The sequence below is a fragment of the Lathamus discolor genome, chromosome 4 (assembly GCF_037157495.1).
Source record: "Lathamus discolor isolate bLatDis1 chromosome 4, bLatDis1.hap1, whole genome shotgun sequence".
NCBI lineage: Eukaryota > Metazoa > Chordata > Aves > Psittaciformes > Psittacidae > Lathamus > Lathamus discolor.
The window spans coordinates 16,846,656-16,871,305 of record NC_088887.1 but is presented as its reverse complement, the minus strand read 5'-3'; positions in this window follow the sequence as shown (position 1 = coordinate 16,871,305).

Genomic DNA, 24,650 nt, shown 5'->3' with positions numbered 1-24,650 from the left:
TCCAGATTGAAAAATGTCTTTTAAGTAATCATAAAAGCTCTTGAAGAGTGAGGCTTCTTTCATCTTTCCACAGAATCAGTATAGCACAAGTTGCTTTCCCTGTGCAGCTGGAGGCATCCACTTACAAGTAAGAGTGGCTCATTCTCCTCAGCCAGTTCTCAGCCAGGAATCTAACAAAGGGAAATAATTTTTGTGTTTATTTGAAGTGTTATTCCCTACACTGCATCACATACTTGCATTGACGTATAGGACCAAGAGAAGACAAATCCTGCCCCAGGGAAGTTGAAAGCAATGCTTTCACAGTTCTCCCCCTCTTCAAGACTTGCACAGTAGTTATTACAGAGAAGTATATTAAGAGCTAAAAATTACAAGGGGAAATCAGGTTGAGGAACAATGCTCTTTTGTCTGCCCACTCACCCTTTTCTGCTTTAGGAGCAGGAATACCTACTCCCATCTCCAGCTGGCTGTGAAGATAAAAGAAGGGATATACAGCCTGTGGGATGAACTGAGACACTCTTTCTTCCCACCTGAGCTACAGAAGGGATGCTATGCTCAAGAACTGGGAGGGAGCTGCAGAGAGAGCCCTTTGACAGTAGCTGTCTGCTCCTTCACAGCTCCCCTTCTCCCTCCAAGCACTCATTCACTTTCATGGTAGGAGCTGATGCCTGCAGACATCCACATCAGGTCATCATCTGTGTGGGATCAGGGGAAGCAAATCTGCAAGGAGCAAGAGGAAAATACTGAGGGAAAGAATAGGTGAAAAAAAGATTGAGGGCAGGGGAAGGACAGTGAGTAGGAAGAGCACCAGGACTTTTAAGATAGCAGAATGGATTGAATGAGAATAAGGGGAAAACATGGATAAGAATAAGGCTCTTGAAGATGAAGGGTGAGATTTGGAAGAATAAAATGAGACAAAGTAAACCAACAGATGATGAAAATGTTTGAAACCCAAAGACCTTTCCTCACTCACTCTGCCCTCCCCCCTTTTGTTTTTGTTAAACAAGTTATTACAGGAGGAAAAAGTCAACATTTGTGAGGCAGAGTAGGAACAAACTACAGACCATGACATAAAAAGGATAAAGAAATAGGAAGGGCCTAAACATGGCTTTCTTAAAGAAGACAGTGAAAAATAAACTTGTGGAGTTCACCAGTGGTCCAGGGATGAGCATCCAACTTACTATCCATAAGCATTTTAGCCAAAATCTTTACTGATACAAAGAGGTTTATGTGACAGTAGATGTAATACGGTCCAACAGCACTACCACTAGCTAGCCAGCTGCAATCATGCAGTGATAGGAATTTATGTGATTGAAACAGTGACTTGAAAATGTTGAAAGTACTATGATGGATATCTTTATACCTTTTCCCCCTACAGGCTATGCAGTTGCATATAGTTGCAGAAGGGGATTTTTCTCTCTAAGAGATGGGGGAGGGACCCAAAAAAAATTCACTGTGCATTCTGAGCTCTGCTTATTTTTGGAATAAACAGGTAATAAAAAAACCCAAGTAAATAATTGCTGTTCTTAAAAGCAGCTTTTTGTTAGACTCAATTCTGTCTCAGGTTGTACAGTCACACTAGGGAAATCATCTGGCTTGTCAACCTATTTAAGAAGATGTCCTGGGTTCAAAAGTAGCAGCCATTTTTCTCCTTCTTAGTAGCTGGTGCAGCGCTGTGTTTTGACTTTCAGCCTGGGAACAGAGCTGATAACAAAAATGTTTTAGTCTGACTAAGGACTTTCTGAGCCTCATGCTCTGCCAGGGAGGAGGGAAAGCTGGGAGGAAACAGAGACAGGACACCTGGCTCAAACTAGCCAAAGAGGTATTCCATACCACAGCACGTCATGCCCAGGATGTAACTGAGAGTTACGCAGAAAAGCTAGGGCACTGCAGGGTTGGACTTGGTATCGGTTGGTGCTTGGTCGGGGTGGGGCGAGTTATCGGTCGGCGGGTGTTGAGATGTTGTATTCTCTTCCCTTGCTATTTCCTTTATCATTATTATTGGTGGTGGTAGCAGTAGTGATTTGTGTTATACCTTAGTTACTAAATTGTTCTTATCTCAACCCGTGGGAGTTGCATTCCTTTTATTCTCCTCCCCATCCCTCTGGGAGTGAGGGGAGGAAGGGGGGGAGTGAGTGGACGACCTGTGTGGCTGGGTTTAAACCACAACAGAAGAGAAAGAACTCTTTACCCTTTGTTTACCCTCTCCAACTCACTGAGCAAAAAGGAGTTAGAAAAAGTTCAATATTTACTGCAACTGGGTATGCAGTAAATTCTTGACCCCTCCAAGCACAAAGAATGAGCAATGACTCAGAGGACCATCTAAATCACAGTGATTCCTGGACCTTCTTGGTCATACAGTATTTCAGGCTACCCCTAAAAAGTAGCTCTTGTTTGCTGAACATTTAGATCAAATCCATTGATACTCTCTTGAACTTAAACAGATATGTTCTTTGATTTCTTGCATCAGGCTACCAAGAAACTCTAAATATCCCAACAAACAATGAGTCTGAGGTCGTTATTGTGACGCCAAAAGTAACTAAAGAGATTATTGAGTGGGCATGTATCTTTGCCTTATTTTGAAAAATGTATGCAATTCTGTTAAGCTTATTTGTACAATAAATGAAAGCAAATGTGAAATGCAGCAATAAATCTCATGTCTCTGCTAAAAGGAATATCCACTCTTTCTGCCTTATTTTTTCAATCTGTAAGAATTTTGCCTCAAATTTTTATTATTTTTTCCTTGGATGAAAGTTACTAACAGCTGTATTAAAAGAACATTCACTGTTTCATGTTACCTGGTTATATTAGGTTTTAAGTATATATTTATGGAGCTTTGGTGCATAAACTAATAGATTAAAAAAAAAAGAAAAAAAAAGCCCAAACTGAAATAATAGAAAACCAAACCACAGATTTCCCAATAAGTAAACAAAAGCCTGCAAATCAACAACCAAATGCAATTAGAAATATTAACTAGAACCAAAGTAAGGAGTCTTCACAGCCGGTTAATGGCCCTAATGACTTTTTCAAAATATTTTATTATTGAGTGCAATAACTTGCTAATGCTGCACAATACTTTTATCTGTCATCTCAATATACATTCCATATTTTAAAGTGTTACGTGATGCTTGTCCTTGGATTAAAGGTCCCTTATTTGTCTGCAGTGACATGAGAAATGATAATGGCTTGTGAAAAAACTGATATTGTTTGTCATGTCAAGTCCATTGAGATTTTCCTCTTTTCTGTGACTTTTAATACAAAGGGAGACATAAAATTTCATTAAATCATATCTTAGAGGCTTATCTTAAACCTTAAAAATCAAAATAGTTGACATAATTCTTGATAAGTCTTTAGGTGTAGGCAGAGCAATGCATAATAAGCAACAGATTTGGATCTTGTATGCAGCTTATAAATTACTTCAAGGTATAGTACCATATAGAGCATATTAACATTTAACCTTCAAGTAATAAAGGCATGAAAGCCTATTATTCAAAATCAGCTTGGAGAGCAAACATCGCAGCTGTCATCTTGCCAGGCAAAAGTGTGTCTTTCGCACTTTTGGTTGCTCACTCTTAGCTTTTGTAAACACCCATGAGACTTAGGGTAAACGTGAAAATGAAGGCCAGTGTGCTTCAGCTCAATTCCAGGAACTGTCTGAAGCATTATCACAGAGTCCTTATAGATGAACTTTTGGCTAATTAACAATCTTTTATCCAAACCCTCATCTGGACAGTGCTTAATTCATTCTATTAGCCCAACTACAATGATTTGCATGCTCTTGTTCCATATATGCTCCTGGATATACATCTCCAGCAACACAGATACATTCTGGTGTAACACCTTGTGAGGGGATTTCTGGGAGAGAAGATGGAAGAGTCAACCTTGCTTACAGCTGCTTTTGTAGCCTTCCAGGAAGATAAGAATACAAAGTAAGAGCTTCAGCTATACAAGGTCTACTTAGTACTTATACACACAGAGTGCAAAAACCTAAAGGAATTAGCAAAACATTTTAGTTTTGTCCCATAACTGCAAATTTAACAAAAGATTTAATTCGCCATGGGGTCTTCCCATGCATTTATAGGAACAATGAAATGAAAGTGATTCAAAAGATGCCATATTTGTCCATGCAGAATCTTCTCAGTGATGCTCCACATAAATTAAAGAGATGTGACAGGGGGAAATGGTTTGCTAATTCATCAGCATTGAGGCCTAGACCTCATAACAATTTAAGACCTATAGGTGTACAGCACTCTGCGAGGAAAGACACGACTTCCACAATTCCATTCTGTCTCGGGATAACAGGCAAAACTCAACCATGTAGCCAAACTAGTAACAGCAAGGATTTATCAATTAACCTCTAGGAACAGATATGAGGATAATAGCATAAAAAGCATTTTTGCTTTCCACACAACCATGGCATATAATCCTTAAAAACAATCCATATGTCACAGTTGGCTGGATTCAATGTGAAAACCCCATCATTGATACTTTGCTTGAAGTCAGTGAGACAATGAATATGCTGAAAGACCAACCCTGTTTCTATCAGTTTACAAAAATCAATAAGTTAACTGAAATAATAATATCCAACATAAAAATTAAATTATTTCGTTTTTAAAAGTGTAAATTATAATCAGAATATCCTTTCTGAAGTAGGGAAAAAAAGAGGGGAAAATGTGCAGCAGCAGTATTTTTTGCACTGTTTCGTGCAAAACTTATAATGCAATAAGGCTCTGACTTCCACAAGCAAAACCCAGGACACTTCAGCCATAACTGGGATGTGCTGAACTTTGGGGAGCGTGAGCATACACACACTAATCTGAAAAGACTCAGCACAATTAGAAAAACTGATCAATAAAAGTCAATCTGGAAATCAATTTAGAGTTGAAACTATTTATACAGCAGGAAAAATGGCAACACTGTACCTGGTAATAATTGAACCTGAATGAAAATCCTAGAAATAGGAGTTCCTTAAGCCATATTTCCACAAAAATAAACTTGTCAAAATATGTTTTTCCATATTATATGCTACATACTATAATTAAAAAACTCAACCAAGACAAGAACAAAAGTCCTCTGTAGTTTGAAATCCATTCTTGATTGAACAGATATTTTGGAGGTTCATTATTCTAGTAATTACAAATGAGGTTGGTAGTCCCAGTTTGTGTCCAGATACCTGAGTAATTAAATTAATCATTATGATTCTGAAAGTAACATTTTTGACATTAAAAAGATATGAAGTTAGGTCATCATAAAGCCTGGAAAAATAATAAATAAGTAAACCAAAACCCAAGTTGGGTAAGAATTATATCACAGTTATATTCATTTTTGCCTCTTAAAAATAATGCTGCATTACCTAAGTGAGATTTTTCTAGAACAGATTGAAGAAATAAGGAGGAAAAAACCCATTGAACAATAGGTTTATGACCATTTATTTATCAGCATGACTTGAGATGATAATACTTTCGTTTGCTCTTCTTTCCTTTTTGAGAGTTGTTCGAAAAAGCCCTAGTTTGTGCCCAAATGTCAATGACCCCTAACAGATGTTTTAGTAACTGGGAACAGCAAGAGTACATTAACAAAGCAGCCCAGTCATCTTCCCTGCTGGGGATGCTGATGAATGCTGACATAAAACTGCTTTAGTCCCACTTCACCTGAGCAGCACAGAACAACAATACTCTATGGAATGATCTCACTCTTCTGCTTTCTGAGCTCCTAAAGACGTTGCTAGATATTTCTGTGTTTTTGAGAGAGCAGAGATATAACACCAGCTAAAAAAGAAAAGGGAGGGGAGGGAGGAAGTGCATCAGGAACAGTGGGAAGGAAAATTAAAGTATTACTCATTCAGACCCATAAAGGTCAGGATGAGGCTTAAGAAAAAGCTTGCTGAAATTGGTGGTTGATTGTTGTGGGGTTTTAAGTTGTGTGTGTTTCATAAAAGGCACAAAAGGTTCCCCACCTAATCAATAAAATAGACACAAGTAAGGGGGCAGAATTTCTGTGCTCAAACATTATCAGTCTTTGGGCAGGTTTTGCCAGACAAGATGTCCATAGGTTTGTTTTCAGAGTCAGTTTGCAAGGAACCTTCTGCCATCCTGAGATTTTTTTCTGACTCTTGACAATATCCAGGCTGGTGCATGAACTTCGCTGCACCCAAGGGCTGCTTTGCCGCTGGTATTTACAACAGTATTTGGCCTTCTGTAACAACAGGACCCTCTTTGAAGAGTGAGGAACTGCTGGGCACTGGCAGGATGCCCCTGGCAAAGTGGAGCAGTCACACCCTGACTGACTTTGTAAATCCTAAGGGAGTCCAGAGGCCAGTCTCTATCATCTTCAAAAGGCTGTACTTACTCGCATGGTCCCCAGTGACTACCAAAGGTCAAAAAAAAAAAACAACCCAGCCAGGAGGGCTCAGAACAGCAGGGCCAGGATCCATGAAACTACAAGCTGCTATGGCACCCTTAAGTCACTGGGGAAATTATTTATTTGGCAAGTCTTCGTGGAAGACATTTCTATGCATATGAAGGACAGGGAGGTGACTCAGAACAGTCAGCACAGATTGAGAAAATTGTACTTGGGCAGCGTGATTACCTACTATGACAAAACAACAGGAGGGACAGCAGAGAATGTCATTTACTTTCTGTTTCTAAAGATCTTCACCAGTGTCACCTAACAAGTAACTTGCGGTGACTGGGACTGGGTGGTTTATGAGGTGGTCAGACTGGACTTTTAGGGTCAACAGTATGAAGCCTATTTGACAGTCATAACTTTATTTTTTAATGACTAGCATATCTTGGCCTTTGATAGTGGAGCTGATAGCATTAAATATCATCACCTGTGAGCTGCATGAGGAGGGACTAACTCTTCAAGCAGTTTTCAGTTGGCACCAGGTAGCAGCAAATTGCAGGGCTGCCAATGTGATGCAGTGGGAGTAAGGGCCAACAGGAAAACTCAGGAAGATCAACAAGGACAAACGCAAACTTCTGCCCCTGGGACAGAATAACCCCAGGCAACAGTACAGGCTGGGGAGTGACAGACTAGAAAGTGGCTTTGCAGTGGAGGCAACTTTCATTATCCACAACACAGCAAGCACCTCTTCTGTCCACTATCAATAAAGCAGGCCTACTTCATGTACTGGCTTCAACTTTTCATTCAATTTCCCAGCCTAAAAATAAGTTACAGTATTCTGATAAGGTGTCAGTAGGAAAATGACTATCAGAAAGAAAATCTGTCATAATACATAATAGAAGCAGCTAGAGCAATATTTTCTAGGCTTTCTTCCTCTCAAGTTGTGAAGCTGGTCATCTGAACTAGTCAGAAAAGTGGACAAAAATATCCAATCTAAAAATAACAACAAAGAATATCTGATGACCCATGACAACCAGAGAGATGGTGAACAAGATGTGAATGAAACACCAGCTACCAAACAACAGACATGTCAGACACTTATCTGAAAATAGGATCTTATCCTACTCTATTCTGTTGGCTCCATCACTTTCATAATTTACTATTTCTATTAGACAGTGTATATCTGTCTTCTACTCTTTATCTGAGAATGTTTAATCAATTTTGATATTTAGAGAAAAGAGACTGGGCTGACCAGTTTGCTCTCTAGGTTTCAGTAGAGATTTTCTACAAATTTGTACTTATATTGGTCTGAATTTTGCATGCTAGACAGATGGATTTTATGTTAAGTTTTCCAAAAAGAAAGACTAGGAAAGTAAAAAGTGCCCAGCTACATGTTCATTTTGTAGCAGGCTTGCGTTTTCAAACATAGTGCATAATCATAAGTGAAAAAATGGAGTCAGACAGAATTATTTTTGTAAGACAGGAAATGACATACAAAATTTGCACTATAAGGAGGGCAGGGAAAAAAAGTAGGACAAATAAGGAGACAAATTTCCTTATTTTAGAAAAGAGTACAGCATAAGTCTTAGAATTCAGCTCTCTAAGATTTTAGGATATCTGTGCTTTTCTTTAGGCAATGCATCTTAACATGAAAAGAGAACAGATAAAGAGACTTGGTTTGGAAGTGACGGGAAAGCAGGAACACAAAAAAAAAGGCCAAAATGCAAAGCACAGGTTCTCAGTTCTTCCAGTTGAAGACAATTCGTAAGTGTTCCCTACTGTGAGTAACTGTGCTTTCCAATTGTTTACAAGCCTAGAGATTTGAGTCTTGGACACTATCTACATTTGAATGAGTTCATCTGCCCAGATAAACCAGTACAGCTCCAATAAAGTGGTACAGTAAATTAGTTTAGAGCCACTGGGGACTTCCAGAAAAAGATGGGTTTTTTTCTTAATTATCTTTGGAAGCTTAACTATGCCACCTTTACAAGTACTTAGAAGTGTTTAGTAGTGTCATCTGCTCAGGCAGAGACTACATGGAAGCCTGCTGACACCCCAGGCTGTGCAAAAGCTTTGCACAGCCATGATGGCAGCTAAGAGCTCTCCTGCCCTCCCTGACAGCAGTCAGCAGGGCAGGGAGGAAGGTTTGCCCACGGGTTTCACAGGTGCAAGCAGAGAGGCAAAGGGCTGCCAGCTTCTGTCAAACATAGCCAGCCATGCCCTTCCATCCTTCCCTCCTCTGTGGGCAGTGACCTTGGGGCATTTCATGCCTCATGTAGCGTGGCAGGGGCATGCTGTGGCATGGCATTGCAGATATGGGAGACAGAGGTGGGAGAAGAGGGGAAAACCAAGCTCCTTTTACCCAGTGCAGCCTCTCTGGTCACCCAAGCCTGAGGCAATCCCCAAGATCCTGTCATTCACATTTCCAGTTCCCCTCTTATATGGAAGACTGGTGCTTCCCTGCCAACAGCCAGGGACCACTGAAAGAATATGTCGAGATCCTCTCCAAGGCCTGAGTCTCTGCACAGCAGGTACCCAAGTCACTTCTGTAAAGGCAATGGTCAACTGGGAGCAATCCGCCCCGGGGCTGCCTGCTGCAGCTTCTGCTCCCAGGGCTTGAGGTAGCCATCTGCCTCTCTGCTATCTGCTGACCTTTCCTGGAGCCACAGAATTTAGACACTTCTCCTGAGTAATCCCCACCAGTTGCTTTCGCTTATCATAGGGGCTCTGTAATTTCTCAGTCAGGTGCTCATAGTTAACCTACCCTGAAGAAAATCCTGTGGTTTTCCTTTTAGGAACAATTTATATAATCTGAAACTTTTAAATGCAAACACACATTCACACATTAATCAGTTCAGAGCAGATGCAGGTCTTGGAAACCTTCAGTATGACTCCTAAAGTCAGAAGTTATATACAGGTGAAGACAGGCTTTTCTAGCACGAAGCCATCCATCCAGTTGATGGGCAGTACTACCAGGTCTCTTCAGAAGTCCCATTCCTTTCAGTCTACTTATATTTCATTTCATATGTATTGGGCCATGTCACATTATTTTAAGCTTCAATTACTCATGTCAATTCTTGCTCACGTAGTCAAAGAGTCCTTTTAACAAAAGGAAGGCTTGCAGGCTGGGACACACACTGAATACTTAACAATCAGAACCAACTCAAGCAAAAGCATGAAAACCACTGAGGAAGCACTGCAATCTCCTCACTGTGTGCTCAGAACAGAAAATAGAAAAGCAGTTAGAAATGCTCCCCCAGATACTGCAGTTATAAGCAAACATATAAGGCAGCAAAATGCCAATGCCATAGGGTGGCTGCCACAGAAGCTCCACCTGTGAAACATGCAGCCCAGATGACAGGAGGTCAAGCTTTCAGTAGGTGACCACATCTTTGATCTGTGTATCTCCTAGTCCTCAGAGACTCAACTTCTAAGATCCAGGCCTACAAACCCAAGTCGTGTTTTCTGTATAATATTTTGGCCACTCTTGCTTCAGGCCTGTTTATCTCCACTTTCCTTTCTTGCCTAAGGAATCACATTGAATGCTCTCTCAGTAATGGGACTTTTGAGAGCTTTCTTTGAAACAACTAATAAAATTCAAAACCAGTCTTCCTGATTTGTTTCTCTGGTACAGCATTCCCACTTCAACTCCTGCCAAAGCTCCCTTCCCAAGACAGCCAAAAGTTTCTTCCAAACTATCTTCCTCCTGTACATTAATAAAGCATTAGTCCCAGGTTTGCACTTGCAGCAGGCTTTCTGTATACAATTACCTTGCGGTCAATGAAAAGCTTTCCAGCCAAGCACTGCTGCTAGCTTAATTTTTGTTTTCCCCTCTTAGGGAGTTCAAATTCACAGAGGTTATGCCGTGCCTACCACATCGTAATACACACAGCAGACTACAATTATTCTGCTAAAACTTAAGCAATATTAGCATATATAATTAACAAACCCTCATATTACCATGTTCTAGAATTAGCAAGCAATGTGTAACCTGAGAATTGTTTTTTGTGTCTGGCTCTTTTCTCCCCCTAGGTGTTACAATTAATTACACCAATGTTTTTTGTTTTGCAAGTATTATTGTAGTTAACAATGAAGTGTAGAAAATTTTGTTAAGTTCCTGTTTTCCAGTTTAGGCGTATCACTTTCATTCTAAAGTATTGATTGTTTCATATCTAACTTTGAAAACTATATTAGATACATTTAAAATTATGTTTCTTATACTGTCTAACTATGTAGATTTATATGGTAATTTAAAATCCGATAAGCTCTGAGTGGCATAAGACTGTGTAATAAAGCAATCACAGCAGTTGACACTTCAGAGAGAATTAAATTGAGTCTTGCTTTAAAAGAGAGACAAAAAACATGTACCACTACATGCTGGGGACCAAAGTGCTGGGAAAACATTTAGGGCTGGAGAATCATTACTTAACTTACATGCAGTGCCCTCATTTTCTCTGCATGACTGGACAGGTGCATCCATTATGTGTTATTTCAGGAGAAAGAATAAAGGAAATAAATGGTCAAATACCAGGAGCTGCCTAGAATGAGACTGACTTGCTGAAGATTTCTGTGATGGGACTTGTATTACAGGCTCCTCCTAATGCAGTTCCCTTTACATGCTTTTGCACAGGCATGGATGAGAGTATAACTAGGCAGGGGTGACCCCAATCCAGTGGATACAGTTTCTTCTAGAATAAATTCAAATTCTCACAGGTGGGTCAAAGCAAAAGAAACTCTTTTGCCTTCAGATTTTAAGGCAGCTTCTAAACCAAAATTGGAGACTGAATTATGCATTAGAACTCTGCCCAGAAATGCCCTGAAAAGGGCATATATGAAAGCTAACCAAGAAGTGAAATGGGTGCTTTTAGGGAAGTATGATGGTCCTGGGGACTGTTAAGTAGCACATGATTTTGCAGGATGAGAATCTGCACAGTGATTTGCTGCTTAAAAGAAGTCACTCTGGTATACATTCTTAGATGGTAACTCAGGGGTGTTATCCTGCAGCAGAAAGGTGGTAGGACAGAAGAGACTAAAAGTACAGTCTGGAGTATGCTAGGAGAAATATCTGCTTGAACTATAGCTCTTGCACTGGAAACTTTGGAGCCTCCAAACTCTATAGCTGCTCTAAACACACCAGGGCAGTGTGGTGACACCAGGCCATCATGACCCCCAAACAGTCTACCCAGATATCTCCCAGTGAAGGACACAGAACCCTCTTCTCCTGAACTCAGGGCTTCAGAGAAAGCTGGCTCCAGCTACCCACCCTCTTCATGAATTACCCTACGGTGTGGCCAAAGCATATAAGCAGGAGGGCAGACTCGTGACTGAAGAAGACTACAGCCACAGTGTATGACCTTCCTGGAATACACATTAGGGGAAGTTTGAGAATCTGCATTATGATGCCAGAGGGAGGGATAGGCTGTGCCTTATATAAATGATTTAGTTTTAGCAAGACAAAAAAGAAACACAGATACATGTGTCAAGCCAATGCACATTTAAAAGCAGTCGGAACTTGGTCTGAAAAGCAAAGCAGTGATCTGTTTTAGTTATACAACCCATATTTTATGACCAAATTGTGATCAAACAGTGTTAAAACCATTGTTCCTGCAGATTTTACATCCGAATACTACAAACTGCTGTGTTATCAGACAGCTGAACCATAACTCAACACATCCCTTTCCTGACTGCACAGTGGGATTAGCTATCTGAAATAAACAAGGTACAAGACCTGGATGAAAGTAAGTGGTGAAGATCCATTGCTCTGAAATGGGATCAGCCTGAGTTATTAAGCAGAGCTCCTACGGAAACCAAGAGGCAAGATTCACCTTTGCTCTTAGGAGATAATTTTACAACATTTCCCAGTCTTTTTTCCTCTCCTAAAGTCCTGCACACAGCTTGAATAATTTGGAGAAGGTCCTGGAAGGTATTGCTGAACTATGGAGGAATCCATGCTCTCCATTTGTTTAAAGTGAAAAAAAAAATGAGTATCACAAATGTGTCAAGAGGTAAATTAAAAAGAAAAAGACATCTCTTTTATGTCTGAAAGTTTAAATGTTTCTGTGCTGTTATCTTCAGCTAACCAGAGTTTGAGGTACAAACGCCTCTTAAAAGCAAGGGCTAACACTGTGTTCTATCAGAGAACGGTATCTCTTAACAGCTCAGATCTGCCACTGGGAAACTGGTTGGCAACTAACTTTATTCTTGACCTCTCCTGCACAATGTCCTCTTAGGCTGGGCTGTTAGCACAACTGTGCTTCTGGTCCCCTAAGCAATCTCCTTGTCTTACTCCGCTTTCTTCCTCTGGCCACCTCTTGCTCTGCTCCCTACATGGGAGCTCCCTACACTGCTGCTCATTGGGGTGAAACAGCCTTCCAACCTCCATCCAAAAACCATCCTGGTGACACAAGGCACTGCAACCAGGCAAGAGCTAGCGCCAGGTACCCACCCCCCAGCCTAGTCTCTTCCCAAAATACAAAGTAAAGAGAGAGCAAATAAAAACTGTACCCTCCATCACAGTTCCAAATATGTTGTGAGCAACCAAAAAGTTAAAAAACTTCAACCAGAAAACCCACAATTAAGAAGTCACACACCACGGCAACGAAGAATTCTAACCATTTCTGACAAATCTTTTTCTGTTCCCCTCCCCCCAAACCCTTTTAATAATATCAGTTAAACAAAGCTGCATAAATTCAATATAAGTCAGCTGGTTTGCTACAATTCAGTCTTAGAACTCTTCAACATTACTGTACTTTCATACTGCTTTAACTCAGCCAAGCAGCAAGTGGTACCTGATAATAAAATGGCTTTTTTTTTTTTTTTTTTTTTTTTTTTTGCAAGATGCTCATAGAATATCTCTGCATAACCAAAAGCAAAAATAGTTGCAACCCTTCTTTTGGCAAATGAGCAGCTAGGCAAGATGCTTAGATTAACCAAGCAACATATACTAACTCCACAAGCTCAAGAGTATCCATAATCATGCAAATATCTTTGGCTATTGACTGAGTTTCTGCAAGCGAACAATTAGTTTATCCTCTATAAATTTTAATAAGCATAGGGCAAACTATCTATGCTGTAGCTCTTAGCTTTCTCCTCATCTCATTATTACGGAAAAATCCATTTGGCATTTGTCAGCTTTCTCTGCATATCTTCAGAAGAAAATTGTTCTCAGCATTTAGCATCTTGCTTTTTTAATACATTGTCATAAACAAAAGCATGTATTCGTGGCTCCTCAGGTTTCTCCATCGGTCTTGAGAACAGAAAGTTCTGCTTTGCAGTTGTCATAACTTCAGGATATTTTTCATAAGCAAATCACTCACCATTCATCAGCTTTATGTGAATCAACCATAAAAAGGAAGTGCTTGCTCCACTTTTCATCAACACACAGATGCAACCTCATTATAGGTCCAAGGATGAGCAACTCTAGATGCATAAACTCATAGCCAATTAGCATTACAGGGTGATCTTCTGTACTTTGAAAACACAATTTCTGCAAGTAACTAAGGGAAAACTTCCCTGTGGTTATTAATTAGAGTGGATAATTAAGACTATTAATATTAGTAACTTTTTTTCTATTAATTCACAGCAATTTATTTGGGAATAAATAACAATGATCTTTTGGACGATTCTTTTGTCAACCTTGAAGAAGAAGTTTGTTTTCAGAAGAACAGTTAAACATGGAAAGTGTATCCTCTATAGCCAGTACAAAATAACAAGTAGCAGAGGGGAACAAAGCTCAGTTTAAGCATCTGAATCAAAGATAACTAAAGTAATTTTGATTGCATCCACAGCAGGTTAGTAGGAATCTCTTCACTGTCTTCACATACGCAGTCATGCACTCAGGGGATGCCAGGATAGACAGAAATGACAGGTAACAAGGCACATAGAAGAATTCCCTAGTTTTGTTAGGGTAGAGAAGAATCTGATGCATAAATACACTACATTATGCCTTGAGCTCTGCAACTGCTGCATTGGCATGAGGTTCCTGGTATTATAACAGTGATTGCCATAGAGCCTTCCTGCCAGTTTTCCAGGAGGTTGCCCACTGATTTGTTTTATATATCTAAAGGACTATTGCAACACCCAAAAGCAAAATTCTTTTTGCCATCTGCTGCAATTGAAAATTTTACTTCTGATTTTGTGATTCCTCCCCCCTCCATATAAGCCTTGCACCTCTTTAACACTTAGCACCTTCCAGAAGCACACAAAGCATTTTCTGTCACAGCCAGCTGTTTCCTTCCTACACTTTCCCAAGAGAGCCCTGACTGGGGATTTTATTAGCTGGCTTAAAATGCAGTAGGCCAGGTGTGGAGAGGATATGACAGCAGACGCTCACTAATTTCGAGAAACAAACAGACAAGCAGACTTCTGAAGAGTTTATTGCTGCTACTGTACAGGCAGGAGGGGTGGAACGAGGAGAGGTAGCTGTGGTATCATCATTTACTAAAAAAGGACCAGGAAACAAACTTAGACACTGGACCCTGATCATCCAGACTGGCTGTTTCCTAGATGCTTTGACTATTTCAATTATACCTCTCCAACGCAGTGCCCAAGTCCATTTAGAGATATAGGTCATTTCAGAGGTGATATGAGGCTTCAGATGAGACTTCACAGGATCTGGATACTTTTCTCTCCACAATCATTTATGACTAACCCAGAAGGTTTATGACAAAGGAAAAACACTCCTCTAGGCTGCTACAGAATCTTTGATGCAATACCAGATATTTCAAACTCAGAAAGCCACACAAACTATTTAGTAATAAAGCAGTCTTGGGGATCCAGAGGAATAGCAGGTTCAAGCATGACTTCAGTGCAAGTTTGGCCAATCTGCTCATGCAGTCTGGTGGATAACATACAGCCTTGAGGTGAGGGACTAGTCTCTCTTATTCAGAGCTGTAGATAGCGCCTGTACACTCACATACCAACAGGGTAGATGATGATTACTCACCTGTACATATGTTCGGTGATTTACAGACATATAGTAAGCCTGAGCTGCATCAGTAAGGGTTTACACTCTGAAAAGCATTTGAAATGTTGAAATAGAATCTAAATAGCCCTGAGGGTATTTAATTTGCCTTTCAAGGTGTCACAAATGTATGCTTAGGTCCCTTTTTAAAGGACCATTTTTGACCCAATGGCCCATGATGGCTTCTTCAAAGCAAGTTACAGTCTATCAATCAACTTCTATTTAGTACGCAGATCATTGATACAATGAAATTTAACATCTGCTCAGGATCTATTATAGTCTTTCATGTCAATCTGGCTGTCAGGGATGTACAACAAATGTCAAAAATCTTCAAGAATAATTTTAATTGATATTTACTGACCATACACAGGTAGTAAGCCTTTATGCCCTAGCTTTTTCTCCAAAGCATAAAGCCAAAATACCTTACAACCTGGGAATTAGAGCTGCCAGAACAAATTGGTCAACACAGTAAACATCAGATATATTCTTAAGCTGTAGAAGCTTAACAGCACATTTGCTCAATAAATCCCTGCTCTTCTTTTCACTCTTACAAAACCAGCTAAACTTTTTGAAGTTAAAAAGGGAATACTTTTTATTAAGACTTCACATTGGGCACCTGGTTTACAATCAGCTCTTAAAATGCTATCCTCTAAATGCTGTGAATGAATGAAGCCTCAAGAACTAAAAAAATGTAGAGGTTATGTAGAGAAAAAATCTTTATAGGCAGAAAAGCAGTTTGTGAGGTTAAACATGTTATTCAAAGCATGAAATATAAATACATACATAAAGTGGCAGAAAGAAAAACATCGAATCAATGAAAATAAGAAGTCAACCCTAAAGATCTCAATTGCAGCCCTGAAATTCAGCCCTAGGAAAATAAACCGAACTTTCAGACCTCTGTATCACATAAAGATCATACCTTTTAAACTGTCCAGGCTCTAATTTTGCACATGAATTAAAATATGGAAGAGTTACTACTAAAGCAGCATTCTGGTAAAGGGTAGGTATTCACTTTCATTCCCTCAGACAGAGGATGACAATACATACTAAGTTACCAAATAGTAGCATCCATCTCCTCAACACCACTTCCAGTAGATGCCTGTTAAGGTGAGAGCAGTCTTAGTGAAGAGCTGTAAACGAAAGCTTTTAGGAAGGTGAACTTGGTGGCTTACATACAAATCATCACACTTGTTCCTTCAGGTGTGTTTGTGGCACAGAAGGGCTGATCACATCTTCTGACGTTTCCGTTTGCTAGTAAGCAGCAGCCACATGTCCAGCAGGACAATTTTAAGTGGCCCTAAGATGGCTCTGTGCACCCCACTTGGTAGAAGGCAACTGTGACCATTCACCTATCCAGTCACTCACCACAGGTCTCTAGACTATGATAAATTCAGAGCTGAGGAGACGAGAATGTGCTTATATTTTAGTATATCACGTACTTATTTGATTTAACCCTCAGTTTCTTTGGGGAAAAAACCCCAAATATATTGGAAATTGAAGTCATTGCTGGGAAATAGCACCCCTTGCCGAGAAAGTAAAGATTACTTAGGCAGCTAGGCCAATTTATCAGGCTGAAACTGCAAACTCAGCCAGAATTGCCAAGATTAGAACTTAGTCTCAGAAGAATGAAGTTAATTTGAGGCAATAGAGGACAAAGGAAGCGGGAAAAATTGCAGATTAGAAAGGTATTATATATTCTTGATACAAAGTAGTAACTGATAAATTTGAACAGAAATAAATTCTTAAAGCCAATGTTTCTAGTTTCAAGATCTGAGTGGACTGTCCTGCAAAACTGAGACAAGGTATCTAAACAGACGTTTAGGACTAGGAAAGAAGATCAACCCACTTCAAAATATGTCACTTGCTTAAGTATTATACTAGCTATTAAAGAAAATTTATGTCGGTTTCTATAAAAAGTTTCCAACCTGTTTGCTCAAGTAGTTAGATTGCTACGGATGCATTACAAAAATGCTGACTATAACAAAAATTTATTGACTGCTCTCTTTTCTGAGGTAAGAAGAACTGCAAAGTTTTATATAGAAACTTTACTTTTTCTTTGCTGTGCTGTTACATCTCCATCTAGGAGGCAAGAGAACATGCCTGCTTAAAAATTTGACTGCTTTTCAAACTTACTCCTGCATAGAGAAGTTTCACCCAGATGTAAAATGTTTAGGCTCAAAAATAAGGAATATTCTGAACCATAGAAATGAATGAAAGTAGACTGGTCTTTTCAGTATCAGATCACAAAGAGAAATTAATAAGCAACACAGCTGAAAAATGCATAAAAATTTAGTATTCACATGCCTCTGCACAGGTGGATTGAAGCACTGAGTATCAGACAGCTATTGGATCAGAGTAATCAGTAAGACATGTTAACTGAAATCACCATAAGTAAGCATTCCTATGGTGGCAAAATGTTCATTGCTATCAACTCTATGAAATTTGGGCCTCCAAAACAAGCTAGGATCCCACTTTTTAGCTTGATAGTTCTTTCTAGAAATGAGCTTTTGTATCCCTGTAAAATTAACAGGATGTTCTCATTGTCCTACGTTTACATGCCCTAAAGGGGCAATGATCTCGGACAAATCCAGGGCTTTCATGCCAGCCTTTTGTTTTGTACTAGCCAGTATGCTCAGCAGGCAGGAAACAGCCTTGATTAAGTTATCTGTATTCCTTAGAGGTTTACTACTGCCTGGGCTCACTCTGCAGTCCTCTAACCCCCATCAGGAGCAGCTGAACGACTGAAAATAGTTCTGGCTGTTATATGCCATTAAGATAGAATGATTGTCTTACGATCACAGAACAGCAGCGCACATTTAACTTAAGCAGCAAAGCTTTGGCCTCACTTTTCATTACATGAGTCTACCAGAAACAGCCAAGTGGGTTTACAAAGAGAGCTCTGATGCACAGACAGAAATCCTCAACAGGACGCTGAGTCCTAAACTCTCACAGTTTACATGTATCTGTTGCTCTCTTTTAACTTGCCGTCGGCTTTCAGAGATGCCTACCAACTGAAAACATTTCATTAGGGTTTTACAGCATGAATCAGTCCCCAGACATACAAAACTGGTGCTGGAGGAGACAAGGCAGCAGCAAGAACAAGTTTCTCCCTGAACAAATGGAGAGACAGCTAGGCATTATGTACTACAAGATATAACAAGACAAGCAGTCGCCCAGGACTGACCATGTCCTGTAAAGCTGACATTCCAGAGCTCCACCTTTCTTTCATAAGGATTCTCCATCCCACTTAACCAGGTTGGAAATACTTTTAGCTCACTTACGCTACTTCTATTTTCTGCATCATTGCAGGTAACATGGCTGAGCATCATTGTAAACACAAGTAAGTGCAACCAAGGAAGAGACTTTTTAAATTAAGAGCTACTCAGTGCTCTGATACAACAATATGATAATAAAAACGTAATTTTCTCTCTCTCGTCACTTAGTTTACAGACCCACCTGAGAGAATTTTACTCAGTAAAACAAGCAGATATGATAATTTGATGAAGTGGATGAGTACAAGCATGCCACTTTTATGCAGTCCTGCATTTGTCTAATCTAAAATTATTTCCAAAACACTTTTACCTTTTTTTTTCCCCTTATTCCTTTTGTTTTTAAAACAGGAAATAATGAACAAATGTTGTTTTAACTCTAAATACATTCAGGACAATAGCTAATTCTGTAACCAATTAAAGGAAACTCTGGGGCACAGAGTAGGGTTTAGAAACTGCTAACCAAGAGAAATCTATTGTTAGGTTTCCCTGCAATATTTCTGAAAGAATTTTCACACATGTCATTAGGTTCATTATTTCCTAAACACTACAGATATTAACATCAGTATAATACCACCATTCATACCTCTTTCTTTTTTCTGTCCATTCCTTCTCTTCAAAGTTCTCATACTTGAAAAAAAATAAAATCCTTCTCTCTTGTCAGCAAAACACTCGGTCTTTTCTTTCAAATCCCTCCATATAACCTACATTTCATGAAGATTGACAGTAGTGCTTTAAATGCTGTCAGTATCAGACCCTATCTCACAATTTTACTCTTATCCTGCGTAACATATTCCTCTAAAATCAGATTCTAAACTGCTTGGGGCTTCAAGTTGCCTTTCTACTTTCCTTTATCTTGAATTGTTCAAAGGGCCAGGTGCTTCCCACCCAGACTGGTTATTTTGTAGGAGTTATAGGACCACTTTCTGGCAGCTAGAAGAACAGCTGACATGACTCTTGCCATGAACTAGGAATCAGCTGAGCACATACTCCAGCTCCATGTTTTCCACGCTAATGAAATAAATTACTGTCATAGGACTGGTTACATGGCATTTGGAAAGTAGATCAAGGTTAGCTTGTGTTGCTCATTTTCAGACAGCAATCTTCACAGGGTTGTGAATCTACTTTAATTTACTTCCATATTTTGTAAGCTAAAACAAAAAAAATCCAGTGACTTTTAATTATGAATCTCACATATTATCATGTCCTTAATATTATACAATAAAATGAAAAGCAAAAATGATAATCATAAAGTCCCAAAAGTGAAGGATTTCAGCGTGGCAAGTGAACTGAGACTGGAAAACAAGTAGCTCTGTAACAAATAGAGGGGGCGTACATTAACTTTACAACAGCAGAATATGGCAAAGACTGCACATTCAAGACTATATACAAAATGGATGTCTTAAGACCCAAAAAAAGACAAACTTCAATCTTGGTGTTTAATGTAATAAAATGTTAAGCTTTTTAATAAATAAAAACCTGTCTTTGGTGCTAATTATGAACTTCTCCCTATCAAAATATTAAACCTAACTCACCCCAGGGGTCCTGACTACCTGAAACTTACATCTTTCTCCACTGCTTTTGAAGTATCAGTATAGACCAGTAAGCTTTCTAACCTACAATTTTTTTAGATATAGAAAGCCTTCATAAACATAAAATGAGCCAATTTAAAACCTTGATAGTATTCACACTGAAGTGCTGATGAGATAAAAAGCATATCTGAAATACAGAAAGCACAGGGGTTTAGAGAAGGTACCTCTAAGAAACTATTGAAATTATTTTTGCTTAGTGGCTTTTTATTTCAAGGACAGAAAATGCCATTTTACACTAGTTTCTTTTTTTAAAATAACCCAGAGTATTGAAAGGGCCTTGGTCTGCTTTTGTAGCAAAATAGCCATATTCGGAGGCATGGGAGCAAGCAAAAGCTGCTTTTAATCACACTGCAACCCTCTTGTTATTACAACATGGAGACATGCAGGCTTGTTATAAGTGGCAATAGCCACATGGCCTTTAACATATCCTAACGGAAGAACTACAGAGCTCTCTGCTGCACAAGTGAGGGTCCTTTTCCTTTGCCCTGCTCTTAAGTGGGTGCTTCCCACAGGGACTTGAAAGGAAGGGGTACTGAAGCCCTAAGGTGGCACAGATAAAAGTGGGAACCAAAATCTGGTTTGAGTTTTCATAAACTGGAATTCAGAAGAAAGATTCAGTTGTCCGGCAAAAGAAAATACGCACCTAATCACAAATTAAAGACTGAAAGACATAATTTTCTTTTGTTTTTCAATTAAAAGACATGGTAAAGGCAACTAAAAATGAAGAAAAAGAAAAAAGGAGATATAATTGGGACATGCTGCTTGAAGAGTAGCTGAAACACTGTGCATAGCAGCAAGGACTGCTGCTTCAAAGCAACCAGACAGCACAAAGCACCAGCAGCCCATTGGCAGACAAGCAGAACAGTTACACCCCCATTTTCAGCTCTTTGTTCATCTCATACTCTGCCTCACAGAAGAAGGGATTTAAAGCTTCAACCCTCAAAAACTGCAAGGTCTGAACCCCGAATCTATCTATAGCTATGCTCTAACAAATTTTAGCAGTCCTGTTGCAGCTGAGCAGGCACCAGTAAACCTCAAGTGAAAAATATTGGGATATCTTGGAAGCTGGTCCAAATATGCAAACTGTTGTTTTACTATAGAACCCAACACCTATAAGGGATGCTGTAAGAAGTGTCTAAAACATGGATCAATATTTGAAGCTCAATATGCAAAGCTATTTTAATAGAAAAACTGTAGTGTAGCATAGAGGTAAAGAAAAATGTTGATCAACACACTACATCTGAGATGAAAAGTTACTAATCCTAAAAAAGAAAGCAAGTCAAGAAAGTAACAGTTTAACATTCTCTTTGATCTGTGTACGAGTTCACCATTTAATTTGCTTAAGCTTGAAAAAGGCAGACAAGGAAGAGAAAGGTTTTATGGTTTCACAGCAATCCAACTTCAAGACTTCTGAAAAAGTATTAACTTACATAGTACAAATCTGTGTCTCTTTCAGACTTTCCCCTCCCCCCAGTTTAACATAAAGTGGAAAAAAAGTATTTCATATCCGTACGCCCCTGAATTGCTTAGCCCATGTTATACAGGAGATGTATCTCACTAAAGGTGAATACTTCTAGAGTAAGATTACTAATTAAAACAGCACAACTGCAAAATTTACACTTAAAATTAGCTCTGTGTTTATGACTTTTGAAACAATGGATGTGAGATGGAACAATGGTAACGTACTCCTTGAGACATACTGCAAACATTATGTAATAGATCTGCATAGTACACAATGCTGTACAGAGGATTTTCAATGCCATAGCAAGAAAAAGGACAGTAGCCTCACAAATAGTCTGCAGGTCAGAAGGATTTGGATGTCTGTCTATGAAGGCACTGGGGTGACCCCATTTTATTTTTTGCATCCAAGCCAATGCCACACACCTTTGGGACTGGCAGAAGGATTTGAGAATGGACCAATGTCACTCCAGCTTCTCCAGCACTCCACTGTCTTCCACAGAGACCCGGAAAGAACTTTCTCACTGCTTTGCCACTAACCCTGAGCACTGGTCAGCACCACAGAAGAGGCTGGTTTTCTGCCCTAGAGACTGAGAGGTCACCAGTTTCCTCCAATTTGGCTGACTCATTCTTCAACGCAGGTGGGATAAATGAGTTGTGATATAGGAACTGGCAACCATACGGCTGATGGAAGAGTCCACTATGACAGTGTCCCAGCATCATATACCAACTATCCTCAGTACGTTGCAGAAGCAATAACTAACTCTTTGACTACACATCTTTACTGAGGAAATCACTAACCTGATCTTTTCAACTCTTTCTTCAAATATCCTTTCTGCAGCCTAATGCCAGCACAAATGTTACTATGAACATTAGGGAGGTACAATTTGATCCCTAAAGCTCCTTGATCCCTTTTCCTCCTTCAGCCTCCCAGATAAAGGTGCATCATGAGGTATATTGTGTGCAGTTTTTTCAGAGGAGCCAGTAAAAGCCAGTCCCATGTTCACATTAAAGGTCCCAGGATACCTTTGGTTAGAAGAGAATAAGGATTTTTGTGTGTGTATGTGTGTTCTTTCTTTAGCCAAGTGCTCTTCTCTCAGGGCAATGCACTAACTACCTGCTCGCTGTCTTCCACCTAGCAGAGGGAGCTGAATGCTTTTTTGTAATGAAGGCCACGATATACATCTAATTCAAAGACAAACAGGCACTTCTTTGATGGAAAGATGTGAGTGAGAGGTAGAAATGGGTTAGTAAATGCAAAAATTAATCTTCTAAGGATAATATGCCGGTGTCAAGCAGCAAAACAGCTGAAGCACAGTTCTGATATCTCCTCAGGACACACGATATTCCCATAAAATCTGGGCAGGGGAGAAACTTTTGATGTCTGGCCCTACCATTTATATTTTTAGAAGGCTACACAACAATACCCTGACACCTCCTGAGGTATCTAATGGTTCAACAGTCCTGTGCAACTAGGTTCTGCCTCCTTTCTAAGGCACACAAATCCATAAACCTTCACTGACCTGTAGTGTCGGTATGTTCCTGCCTGCAGCCCTTTTTTTCTGCTGTGTTAGAAAGCCTGATGAGACTGGTTATTGAATTTTTTACTTTCAACATCAAAGGTACTAGCTATGCTTCCAATTATTTAATAGATTCTGCTACAGTGGAGATCACTGTTTCATTTTCACTAAAGATATTCAGTCATTGTAAAGAGCAATTATATATAATAACAGCCTAGCAGTTCTCAAAAGTTCTTTTATCAAACAGACAGTCCAGTGATTACCGAGATGGGCAATGATCTGATATTGATAATAAAACTTAATGCCTTTGGTGTTAGTTTTACCAAAATATAGGTTTGCTCTGCAGATCCCAGCACTCACAATGCAGCAGCACTGCTTGGTCTGCCTTTTGCTTTTACTGTTATATTTATTTCATGGTCATTCTTTTTAAGTCTCACGGAAAGGTGCCTCTGATTCAGGTTTTTGCTGCTTGGCAGTGCTGTCTGGAGGAATGACACAGGGAGACAGGAGATGCTGACTTCTGAAGCCAGCTCTGTCACCAGGCAACCAGAGCAAGAGGTTTTGTCTCAGTCTTCCCATCTATAAAACTTTCCTACTTAACTACACACAGGGGCTGAAGATCAATTTGTTAATGGCTGTGCATTAGCACTGTGAACAGTCCTTTGAACGTAACATGTCCTAAAAATACTAACCCTTTTTGCCCTTATTCACAGATTACTCTCCAGATCTGCAGATTAAAGTATTCTTTTTCTAAAACTTTCCCTGAAATAAAAACTCAGTGGCAGCTATTTACTGAGCTGTCTCTCAATGGCTCTGAGGTGGCAAGTCATCTACTTGAAGTAAAAACTTTTTCTAACCCTTCCTTTTACAAACTAGAAGTAAAATTAGAATAGTGAAGTTCACAGGGCTTGGTTGACCCTGAAGTTGTGAAGAGCAAAATGAGAGCACCTACCTTCTCAACTGGTTTTCAATGCAACCATATGACAAAGACTGCAATTATGAAGATAATCACAGTCTTGAGCAGGTTTTCTATCCTTATCAGTAGAAGGCAAGGGTATGTATACAAGTTCCCTGCTCTAAAAAGCTATTATTTCCCACAGGCAGTTTTCATGCATTTCAGACAATCATTATAGTTAGACAGCACAGTCCTCTATCTTTTATACCCTGTCCTTTCTCATCAGTAAGGGCTACACTAGATACAAGTTTCCTTTGACATGCTCTCCTTTTCTGCATTAAAAATCAGATCCAGGCAGACTTTGTCTGCTGTGTAGGATATAAGCACAGATCCCTCTTGAACAGGAATTGTGGCCATCACAGAACCTGCCCACAGCATGTATGTAGGCAAATCCTGGGGTCACACACCATAAGGATGACACTCATGAAAGAAATTTACATAGGGCACTTCAGCTGTCTAGAGCATGTACTGTTCTTTCCCTGGATCTGGGAAAGAACTGCTGCACTTCAGGATTTACCAGGCAGAAGCCTTAAGGACACAAGCTGACTGGAA